This window comes from Schistocerca cancellata, chromosome 9 (genome assembly GCF_023864275.1).
Source record: "Schistocerca cancellata isolate TAMUIC-IGC-003103 chromosome 9, iqSchCanc2.1, whole genome shotgun sequence".
In the NCBI taxonomy this organism is placed as follows: Eukaryota; Metazoa; Arthropoda; class Insecta; order Orthoptera; family Acrididae; genus Schistocerca; species Schistocerca cancellata.
This window is the reverse complement of record NC_064634.1, coordinates 141,190,841-141,202,498: the sequence shown is the minus strand read 5'-3', so window position 1 is coordinate 141,202,498 and position 11,658 is coordinate 141,190,841. Positions and strand designations below refer to the sequence as shown.

At 45.6% G+C, this 11,658-nt stretch overlaps 1 pseudogene; it reads right to left on the bottom strand.

The window, feature by feature from the left end:
• Positions 1–3,312: 3,312 nt before the first annotated feature.
• LOC126102423 (5S ribosomal RNA) lies at positions 3,313–3,430 on the bottom strand (annotated as a pseudogene).
• Positions 3,431–11,658: the final 8,228 nt, after the last annotated feature.

Genomic DNA, 11,658 nt, shown 5'->3' with positions numbered 1-11,658 from the left:
TGACGACAAGGGTCTACGTATGTGCCCTGCTCGTCTTTGTAATGGTGATGAGAATCGAAGTTTGCAATATTTTATCACAATGCCCACCATCAAGTGTCGAAGATTCAAAATTCTCATTCCCACTATAATGCTAAAGAAGATATTGGCTCAGGGATTCAACCCTTTCCAGGGAAGTCTTGACAAACTCTACCCCACAGCCACTGACACCCTGGCCTCCAGTGGTACTATCATCTCCAGCAACACCATCGCTTCCAGTGCCACCATCATCTCCAGCAGCACCATCACCTCCAGTGGCCTCATCGCCTCCAGCAACACCGTCGCCTCCAGGGGCAATACTCCCAGGCACTATCGCCTCTAGTGACATGCCTCAGACCATATACGTCTCTAGTCTGCCTGTCACAGGCCATCTAGCTATGGCTACACTGTCGAAGAACTATCCTTGGTGAGTCCCTTCTGCAGCATTGCATCAGATCTTAAACATTTCTCCTACGATCCCACTCTCCTTGCTCCCAGATAGATCACAGTCTCATGATTTAACACTGTTTTGAAAAGAACAGTATCGCAAGACGCAAGAAGCCTTCTGACGATTCACACCATCTGCCGTCCCTGCTTAATCTCCTTCCCAGGCCTCTTCACATTGGTGGTACCGCGTGCGATCCGAGTATTCTACAACAATTCTTCCTCTGTACACGTCACTGGCGCCATCTGCATCACTTCTCCAGCTCTCCATGTATTCACTACTGGAATATCGAAGCAAACTCAGACCACACCGAGTCCCCTCTCCGTCGCTGCCTTTGACACCCGGATCGACCTTTCAAGATGACTAGACTGCATATTTCTCTTTTTAGGATTTCTTCCTATCAGTCCTCGCCCGAACCAAATCCATCCGTTGCTGCCACAGTCAAGCCACCTGTCTTCAGCCAACACTTCCTGGGTCCAGGCCTCCACCTTCACGAGCATCCATCCCCGGGACCATTTCCCTGAGTCTGCGACACCTCCTACCTTCGACGGCACGTTTTCTTCGAGATGGCGTAGCCATCTCTTCCCTCGGAGGCGAAGGGATACTGTATCCTCTGGCAACACAACCATCAGCCCTACAGTTGTGTACTGTGGGTTGATGCAGTTACAGACTGCTGCTCTGGCGGTCACACAAAACCAATTCGCAGCAACGTACCCCCTTATGGTGTGGCCCTGCCTCACTGTCAGAGGCAGGAGAATCGTCACAAACAGCGCTGTCATTGCGGCACTACCTCGCTTCCGCGAGTCAGATGTCTCCGACGGTATCCTTTCATTAGATGACTGTTTATGTTGCCGAATGACTGTTCTGCAGTCGTTTGCACCGTGGGCTTCATGCTGATTGCAATTTTCGCCGAACACACTTTATGTTTTGGACTTTATGCTAACCATCTTTATCGGTCCAACCATTGGAGTCCCTGACAGATCACTGATGCGCTTACGAGCTCACCGCCTCATGTAACACTGTCATCATCGGCTTCTCCCACATATGTACATTTCCGTCAATGTCAATTATTACCCGCTAAGATACATCAGTGATTACCTGCAATGACACTCGAGTGCTTCAGAGATTAACCATCAGACTGAACTGAGTAGTGTAGACTCTCGTTCCAATAAACTGTTAACGTATTTTGTTTGTTAGACTCGATAAATTTCCATTGTTATTAGCTATCTTAGCATACTTAGTCGTAAAGCTTTTTTTTCTTTCAGACACGAACACCACAAGGTGGTTCTGACGTGCGTGATAATACTGGCAAGATGTAGAATACAATATCAAGGCGCTTTCATTACATTTGTCGATGTAGAAAAAGCTTTCATAAATGTGCAGTGGAGCAACATGTTTGAAATCCTTAGGGAAAACAGAAATACATATATGAAAAAACGGCTAATATACAACATTTACAAGAACCAAGAGGAAATAATAAAATGGAATAGCAAGAACAAAATTATCTGACTGAAACGGGCTTAAGGCAGGGTTGCTGCCTTTCACCCATACTGTTCAAGTGTCCACCGAAAAAGTTATTGCGGATGCAAAAGAACGACTGAGGAGTGAGATTGAAATTCAGACTGAAAGGCTATCAGTGATTAGATTCGCTGATATTCCTATCCTCTCTGAAAGTGTGGTTGAACCCAGTCAATGAAATGAAAAGTCAGCTGAGCTCAGCTTACAGATTGAGAAGAAATCAAACAATGACCTAAGTAATGACAAGTACAAGAAAAGAGAGTAGAAGTAAATTTAACTCCAAAATTGGGGAGCACGCTGCTACCTTAAAAGCAATATAATATACGGTGGACAAAGCAAGGGAACTATAAGGCACAGTATCTAACATAGGCATTAATTTGAAGAAGACATTTTTTGACAGTAATTATCCTTTTGTACCGGGTCACAACCTCTAGAAATTTCATGAAGAAAAGCATGGTCCGTAGCAACTTGGAATGTCTCTCTATTTCGACAATTACGTCGTTATGTCGTTGTCAAGTATACATGGATGAAGATCACACGCTGCAACACGTAAGGTATGCTGAACAAAAATATCAACTAGGTGCCATATCTTATTAGATGCATCATGTGGCGTTCATCCACTCATGCTTGATAACGACGAAATTGTCGAAATCGGACGATAGCACACATAATAAAAAATAAAAACAATACAGCCTTCTACGAAACATGCTTTATTTCATAAAATTTCTGTGAATGTTCGCCTGGAGCATAGCATTACATAGAAGTGAGTAAGAGAATAAGAATAAAATTGAAGCTTTTGAGATGTAATATAAGGGGTGGATGCAGACAAGAAACAGGAAATGAGGTTCACATACGGAAAGACGACAAAAAAGAATTTGTGGAGAACACTAACTGAAGTATGGGACATGTGTGAAGACGTCAAGGACTAACTTCTGTGCTACTAGAGAGAGCTGTAGAGGAACAAGAGTGCAGGAAGAAAGAGACTGGAATATATTCAACATACACTCTAAGACAAAAATAAAATAAAAATACGACACACCACGGAAGAGTCATTCGAGTGGGATGGAAATCGGTAGATGTGATGTACATGTACTGACAAGCAAATGGTTACTATTTCAGTAAAATTTAAAAAAAAGCACTCCGTCTTCAGGCCACGAGTGGCCTACCGGGACCATCCGACCGCCGTGTCATCCTCGGTGGAGGATGCGGATAGGAGGGGCGTGGGGCCAGCACACCGCTCTCCCGGTCGCAAGATGGTATTTTTGACCGAAGCCGCTACTATTCGGTCGAGTAGCTCCTCAATTGGCATCACGAGGCTGAGTGCACCCCGAAAAATGCAACAGCACATGGCGGCCTGGATGGTCACCCATCCAAGTGCCGACCACGCCCGACAGCGCTTAACTTCGGTGATCTCACGGAAACCGGTGTATCCACTACGGCAAGGCCGTTGCCCATTTCTGTAAAAAAAATGGATGATTTATTTAAGAGGAAGGGCTTCACAAATTGAGCAAGTCAACAACGGGTTGGCCCAGCTCTGCCTTTTACGCAAGTAGCTATTCGGCTTGGCACTGTTTGATAAAGTTGTTGAATGTCCTCCTGAGGGATATCGTGCCAAACTCTGTCCAACTGGCACGTTAAATCGTCAAAACCCCGAGATGGCTGGAGCGCCCTGTCCATAACACTCCAAACGTTCTCAGCTGGGGAGAGGTCCGGCGAACTTGCTGGCCAAGGTAGCGGTTGCCAAGCACAAAGACAAGCAGTATAAATCCCCGCCGTGTGCGGTTGGGCATTATCCTGTTGAAATGTAAGCCCAGGATGGCTTGCCACGAAGGGCAACAAAACGGGGTGTACAATATCGTCGACGTACCGCTGTGCGTTAAGGGTGCCACAGATGACAACCAAAGCGGTCCTGCTATGAAGCGAAATGACATTTCAGACCACCACTCCTGGTTGTTGGACGGTATGGCGGGCGACTTGGTATCCCACAATTGTCAGTAACGTCCCCACACACGTCTTCGCTGATCGCGGTCTCAATTTGAAGCGGGATTCATCACTGAAGACGATTGTACTCCAACCAGTGAGATTTAAGGTCGAAGATATGCCTGGAGAGGCCCTGGACAGCGGTGGGATTTCAACCTAAGTATTGCCTACCATACAGCTCAACAATCAAGATTGATTTATTTAACGTCAAACAGCCGTGCAGATTGAGAAGTTCTTTTATTTTATTTTCGCTACCACTTTCGGCAATTCAGTATGTCAACTTCTGGCCCCATGTACACCTCTAAAAAATTATCGATTCTGGCATACTGGGGCCACCTGTTACTGGATGTCGTGAATTCTCAAGTGCTTCCTTCGAAAACTACCTTTGCCAGCAAGTGGCCGGATCTCTCCTCAACAGAGATCGTTTGGGGTACTGTATGCAGGGCCCCCGACAGCTCCGAATTTTGACAATTTAACGCGCCAATCGGAGAGAATTTCTCATGACATCCCTCAGGAGGACATACAACTATATCAGTCAATGCAAAGCTGAATAACAGCTTGCATAGGGACCAGAAGTGGACCAGCATGTTATTGACTTGCTCTATTTGTGAAGGTCTTTATCTCATATAGATCAAACAATTTTTGTGAAACTGTAATCATTTTCTTGTTTGTACACGTACGTCATATTTATACCGACGTCCGTCCAAATCGCATAACTTCATCGCGGTGCATAGTTTTCTTCGTCTTAGAGTGTGTAACTGAGGATATTACGGTAGTCTTTTGGTTTAATGAGCCAGTAGCATTCCGCCAAAGACCTTGCCAAATCGTTTCAGATGAGCGGGTAGAGTTTCAGGGAACACCGTTTTCCTTTGGATCGGAAACTACACCTGATATCTTGAAGAATCAGAGATGTTTATCGGCATTAGACTTTGAGATGAACATAGTGCCTTGGAAAGGGAGCCGTAGCGGGCCGCATTTATTCGGTCAGAAGACCGATTAAACCCACCTACCCTTAAAATGTCCTTGATGTGACCAAGAGCCTCCATCCACAGTTCCAATTTACCTTATAGCACAACGTTTATTGAGAGTCCAACGCGACGCCGAAGCAAAGCACTGTTTTGTTTCGTGTCAGTACGATTCCATGAACGTGAAGGGGCTATACGTTGGCTGGTATATTTCGACGACTGTACATAATGGCTTGGATTAACGACGTAAGCCATGTGTCACTTCAGGGCCCAGATCAAGCGCGTCTTGGAAGCATCGGCTGATTTAATGTCCAGTTCTTTCATCTGCATACAGTATGAGCTACTTTCCGTCTGCGAGAGACATGTAAGTTGTAAAAAGAGAAGTTCATCCTCAGCTCCTACCTTCACGACACCTAAGACTGCACCTTGCGATCTGAAGAGATGGCATGCGGACTCATACGAAGGATTTCTTCCTTGAGCTCTGTACCAGAAAAGACGGACGTGTGATACGCGAACCACCTGATTAGAAACTTTGAAGATGAGACTGTCAAGCCACACGCTTTGAAAGCGCAGGAAGCATCCAGGAGTTCTCGGCGCTAAGTTGCATTCAAAGCCTCATTTATTAGGCGCAGCTTCGCATCGTATTGTCGCCTGAAGTAAGTCGTCCACCGCAGTCTTAGCTGCTGGCTTGAGACTTGCGAGTCACCAGTTAATTCCTGTTTTCTCCAGTTCCTTGTCTATTAATATTTGTAATTCTTGAATGGTCTGGGGACGTCCTTTTTATAAAATACTGGAATTTACTGTAACATTACATGACTGTACAGATAAAAGCCCAAAACCGTGTCACCTGAGGCATGCGGGTCAGCTGCTTCTATAGTGTCATATAAACTCGATGTTAAGTGCTTCATGAATGAAGTGGTAGTTCCTGACGTACTTACAGTAGTAACCGTTACTTGATTCCGGATTGTACGTGACAATATTTTAACACTCTTTCAATAAGTAGCCGGCGCTACAGGACTGCTGCCGCAAGCTGCTCCACCTCCTCGGTAGGTGGGCGTAGTGCCGACATCGCGCGCCAGGGGGCTGAGTCAGTGACTCGGAGCTGCGAACTCTTTGTGGCTGTGCGGCGCTCCTTTTACGGCGGATCCAGTGGCGCCTGGTGGGCGGCGACCCGCATCACCCCAAGGTCAAGTTGGCTGCCGCCTCCGATGGGTCTGGCCCTTGCTCAGTGGCTAGCTATTTCCTGTGGCCTCCTACAGCCAAATTAGCAGCGGAACAATCCATACAAGATGTGTAGAATCTGTTTCCTTTTATAACCCCCATTCCCTTACGCTAGAAATGGCGAGAAATCTTAGAAGTAATTGCGGGTTGACCCGAGAGACTCCTCACAAACGTGAAAGTGAATTCCAACTGAAGTATTCATTCTCGTAAATTAAGGATGATGCTGATACATGGTGAAACAATGCTCTGGTGGGCGGTTTTCGCGTTTAAATCACCTCGGGGTATGACCATGCGGTGCATCTGACCTGCAGTCGTCGCACGGTGGCGCTGACAGCAGTCCAAATACGCAGAGGTGTGTTGGTGCATGTCAGAGTACGGTGCAGTGAGTAAATGTGCAGACGTTTTCAGACGTCCTAACAGTGATTATGTGTTGAGAATGGCTCAAAGAACACGTATTGATGACGTTATGAGGGGTAGAATACTAGGGCGACTGGAGGCTGATCAAACACAAAGGTCGTAGCACAGGCCCTCTGTGCGCCACAAAGTGTGATCTGAAGATTATGGCAACGATTCCAGCAGACAGGAAACGTGTCCAGGCGCTACAGCACGGGACGTCCACAGTGTGCAATACCACAACAAGACCGATATCTCTTCATCAGTGACCGCAGACGGCCACGGGGTACTACAGGTAGCCGTGCTCGGGACCTTACCGCAGCCACTGGAACAGTTGTCTCCAGACACACAGTCTACAGACGACTGAACAGACATGGTTTACTCGCCCAGGGATCTGCAACAAGCTGCATTCCACTGACCCCTGGTCACAGGAGAGCCCGTAAAGCCTAGTGTCAAGAACACAGTACATGGTCATTGGAACAGTGGTCCCAGGTTATGTTCGCGGACAAGTCCACGTAAAGTCTGAACAGTGATGCTCGCCGGGTTTTCATCTGGCGTGAACCAGGAACCAGATACCAACCCCTTAATGTCCTTGAAAGGGACCTGTATGGAGGTCATGGTTTGATGGTGTGGGGTCGGATTATGATTGGTGCACGTACACCCCTGCATGTCTTTGCAGAGGAACTGTAACTAGTCAGGTGTATCGGGACGTCATTTTGCACCAGTATGTCCGCCATTACAGTGGATCCCACCTTCCTCCTGATGGATGATAACGCACGGCCTCACAGAGATGCCATCGTGGAAGAGCACCTTGAAACAGAAGATATCAGGAGAATGGAGTAGCCTGCCTGTTCTCCAGACCCAAACCCCATCGGGCACGTCCAGGATACTCTCGGTCGATGTATCGCTGCACGTCTTCAAACCCCTAGGACACTTCAGGAGCTCCGACAGGCACTGATGCAAGAATGGGAGGCTATACCCCAGCAGCTGATATCCCACCTGATCCAGAGTATGCAAACCCATTGTGCGGCCTGTGTACGTGTGCATGGTGATCGTATCCCATATTGATGTCGGGGTTTCATGCGCAGGAAACAGTGGCGTTTTATAGCACATGTGTTTTGGGACGGTATTCTCAACTTATCACCAATACCGTGGACTTACAGATCTGTGTCACGTGTGTTGCCTATGTGCTCCTGCTATTGGAACCAGTTTTGTGTATTGCCACGTTGTGTGGCACCACATTCTGCAATTATTCTTAATTTATGAGCATGAGTGTATATAACGGGTCTTTTAGAGCCCTCAGAAATTGTTTGCTTGTAAATTAATGGCTTCAGGTGATAATTAACTACAACTGAACACCTATCCAACGAGTGTTCTTAGTACCAATTCATTATACTGCCAGCTACGCTTCATCAAACACTCTGTTGTCTACTAATCTGAAGGTAGTGGCACCATCTCTGTTCTACCATGCGAACTACCTTCTGATACTCCGCTATATATACAGGTTAACTAAATCTGTAAAATCAAGTTAATTCCAGTGAGTCAAAAAACTATCTACATAGCCTCTAATCTCCCGGTCCTGCCTCCTCCCCCCCCTCCACTCTCTCTCTCTCTCTCTCTCTCTCTCACGCACACTTGAGGACAATGCACAGAACGTTCATACAACCATGTGAAATTGATATAAAAGTCCTTCACCTAAATCAAAATCTACATCTACATGGACACTATGTAATTCACAGTTATGTGTCTGGCAGAGGGTTCATCGTACCACCTTCATAGTAATTCTCTATTAGTCCAATCTGGCACAGCGAGCGGAGAAAACGAACACCTATATATTTCCGTGCGAGTTCTGATTTACCTTATTTTTTTATGATGATCATTTCTCCCTACATAGGTCAGCGCCAAAAATATATTTCCGCATTTGGAGGAAAAAGTTGGTGGTTGAAATTTCGTGACAAGGTTTTGCCGCAACGAAAAACACCTTTCTTTTAATAATGGCCACACCAAATCCTGTGTCACATCAGTGACACTCTCTCCCCTATTTCGCGATAATACAAGACGTGCAGCTCTTCTTTGAACTTTTTCGATGTACTCCGTTAATTCTATCTGGTAAGGATCCCAGGTTGTGCAGCCGTGCTCCAAAAGGGGACGGACAAGCGTAGTGTAGGCTGTTTCTATATTAGATTTGTTACATTTTCTAAGATTTCTGCCAATAAAACGCAGTCTATGGTTTGACTTCACCAAAACATTTTCTATACGTTTTTTCTAATTTACTAAGTTGTTCTTAATAGTATTTCCTGTGTATTTAGTTGAATTTACGGCCTTTAGGTTTGTTTGACTTCTTTGAGATTTTGTTCAATTCACTCGTGAAATTTGTTTGAACGTCAGTTGCATAGTGAGAGCGTTGACCCTTCATGTGAATTTCCGCAGTTCGTCGTTTTGTGGTAAGATGTTACTGACAACACAAAATCACGCCACCTGTGATGATTTTTTCTAGAAAACAACTGTCCGCCATTGGCATTGGAATCTATATGCAGCAGAAGTCATCGTGTCGATGTTTTTGGTTCGGCAATAAAAGTAGTCGGAATGAACTTTGCGCATATTTTTCTCTTCTTTAAAATATCCTGGGCGATGTCTTGTGCACTTGATTTAGAGACGTTGCTCCATTGCGATTTATGAAACAGCAACGATGACGCAGTACGGCCACACGTCCACTGCTTCACACGGCCTGCTCACAACTGACTGGTCCAGTCATCTATTGATTACATCTATCAGTTCAAGCTGCCACCATATTTACTGCGGCTGACGTCGCTTTTAAGCCAATCTCGAAACTTTTTGGACGCACGATATTAACTTACTGGAGAAATTGCTTCACTGACTTTGTTTTGACTATTACTTGCCGGCCGTTGTGACTGAGCGGTTCTAGGCGCTTCAGTCTGGAACCGCACGACCGCTACGGTCGCAGGCTCGAATCCTGCCTCGGGGATAGATGTGTGTTATGTCCTTAGATTAGTTAGATTTAAGTAGTTCTAAGTTGTAGGGGACTGATGACCTCAGATGTTAAGTCCCATAGTGCTCAGAGCCATGTGAACCATTTAACTATTACTTCCGTTCCGTTCATCATTCATTTCATTCTTCCTGTACTTCTATAATTTATTTTATGTCATTTTATTTTTATATTTAATATCAATTGCTACTCGACTGCTTCACTGTATACAAGAATGAGTGCTTGCGAATGCAACTGCAGCTTGGAAACTAGGCACAAAAATAAAAGATAAATAATTTAACTAAAATTTTAAACAATTGGAACTTCTATTTCCAAAAGAAGTACTTTATCAGCTACTGACCGGCAAGTGGGATTCTCCTTCGGAAACAATGGAGAAAATTACGTGAACATAATTTTCCCAGCATTTACTATTACCTGAAATATTTAATATTGTCCTTATGTATACATTCTTCCATTACTTCTTGGCAGAACACTTCCATATTTAAGGCTGATTAATAAGTACACTGCTTTTGTTGTGAAATGTCTCTGTTAGATTCATTTCATACTATTTAACTTGTATTTCGTGCTGTAACACTCAATCGTTTGTAATTTAGTTTTGTTTTTCGTGTTTGTCCCCATTCAGCGGTACACAATCGTATTAAAATATCAATTTTTTCAGTAAGCACCTAATCCTATGTACATTACCTACATTTTGTGCTCCCAAATTTCCTTTCTGTCATTGTTGTCTGTATCAATGAGTGAGTGAGTGCGTATGTTGAATTTGTCTTCTATATGGTAGCAGTACAGCATCTGGCTGTCTGTGGTAACAGCAGTGTAGCCACGTAGCTTTCTCAGTCAAAGCAAAGGGATTTGTACCTTTTCGGTAGCCATTCGACAGTAGTCAAGTTGGTGGCGGAAAGCTCCGCTCTGGTCTCTTCCGGCTACCTGGGGGAGTTTGTCGCAGGGAGAGCGTGCTCTCGGCACTAGGGGCTGGACTCTTTGGTGATTGAAGACGGTACTCCTAAGAGCGACTTGGCGATGGTTCAAATGGCATTGAGCACTATAGGACTTAACATCTAAGGCCATCAGTCCCGTAGAACTTAGAACTACTTAAACCTAACTAACCTAAGAACATCACACACATCAATGCCCGAGGCAGGATTCGAACCTGCGACCGTAGCGGTCACGCGGTTCCAGACTGAAGCGCCTAAAAACGATCGGCCACACCGGCCGGCTTGGCGATGGTAAGTGTTTTAATGTCTGATGGTGTGTAGCTAGTTCATTTCCAAGTTCGGTAGTCGACTTATTATATGCATAGATCCTGAGACATCAGTATCCAGAACAACCACCTCTGACCGTAATAAAGGCGTTGATACGCCTGGGCATTGAGTCAAACAGAGCTTGGATGGCGAATACAGGTACAGCTGACCATACAGCTTCAACACGATACCACAGTTCATCAAGAGTAGTGACTGGCGTACTGTGAGAGCCAGTTGCTCGGCCATCATTGGCCAGACATTTTCAATTGGTGAGAGATCTGGAGAATGTGCTGGCCAGGGCAGCAGTCGAACATTTTCTGTATCCAGAAAGGCCCGTACAGTACCTGCAACATGTGGTCGTGCATTATCCTGCTGAAATGTAGGGTTTCGCAGGGATCGAATGAAGGGTAGTGCTACGGGTCGTAACACATCTGAAATGTAACGTCCACTGTTCAAAGTGCCGTCAATGCGAACAAGAAGTGACCCAGACGTGTAACCAATGGCAGCCCATGCCATCACGCCGGGTGATACGCCAGTATGGCGATGACGAATACACGCTTCCAATGTGCGTTCACTGCGATGTCGCCGAACACGGATGCGACCATCATGATGCTGTAAACAGAATCTGGATTCATCCGAAAAAATGACGTTATGCCATTCGTGCACCCAGGTTCGTCGTTGAGTACAACATCGCAGGCGCTCCTGTCTGTGATGCAGTGTCAAGGGTAACTGCAGTCATGGTCTCCGAGCTGATAGTCCATGCTGCTGCAAACGTCGTCGAACAGTTCGTGCAGATGGTTGTTGTTTTGCAAACGTCCCCATCTGTTGGCTCAGGGATCGAGACGTGGCCGTTACAGCCATGCGGATAAGATGCCT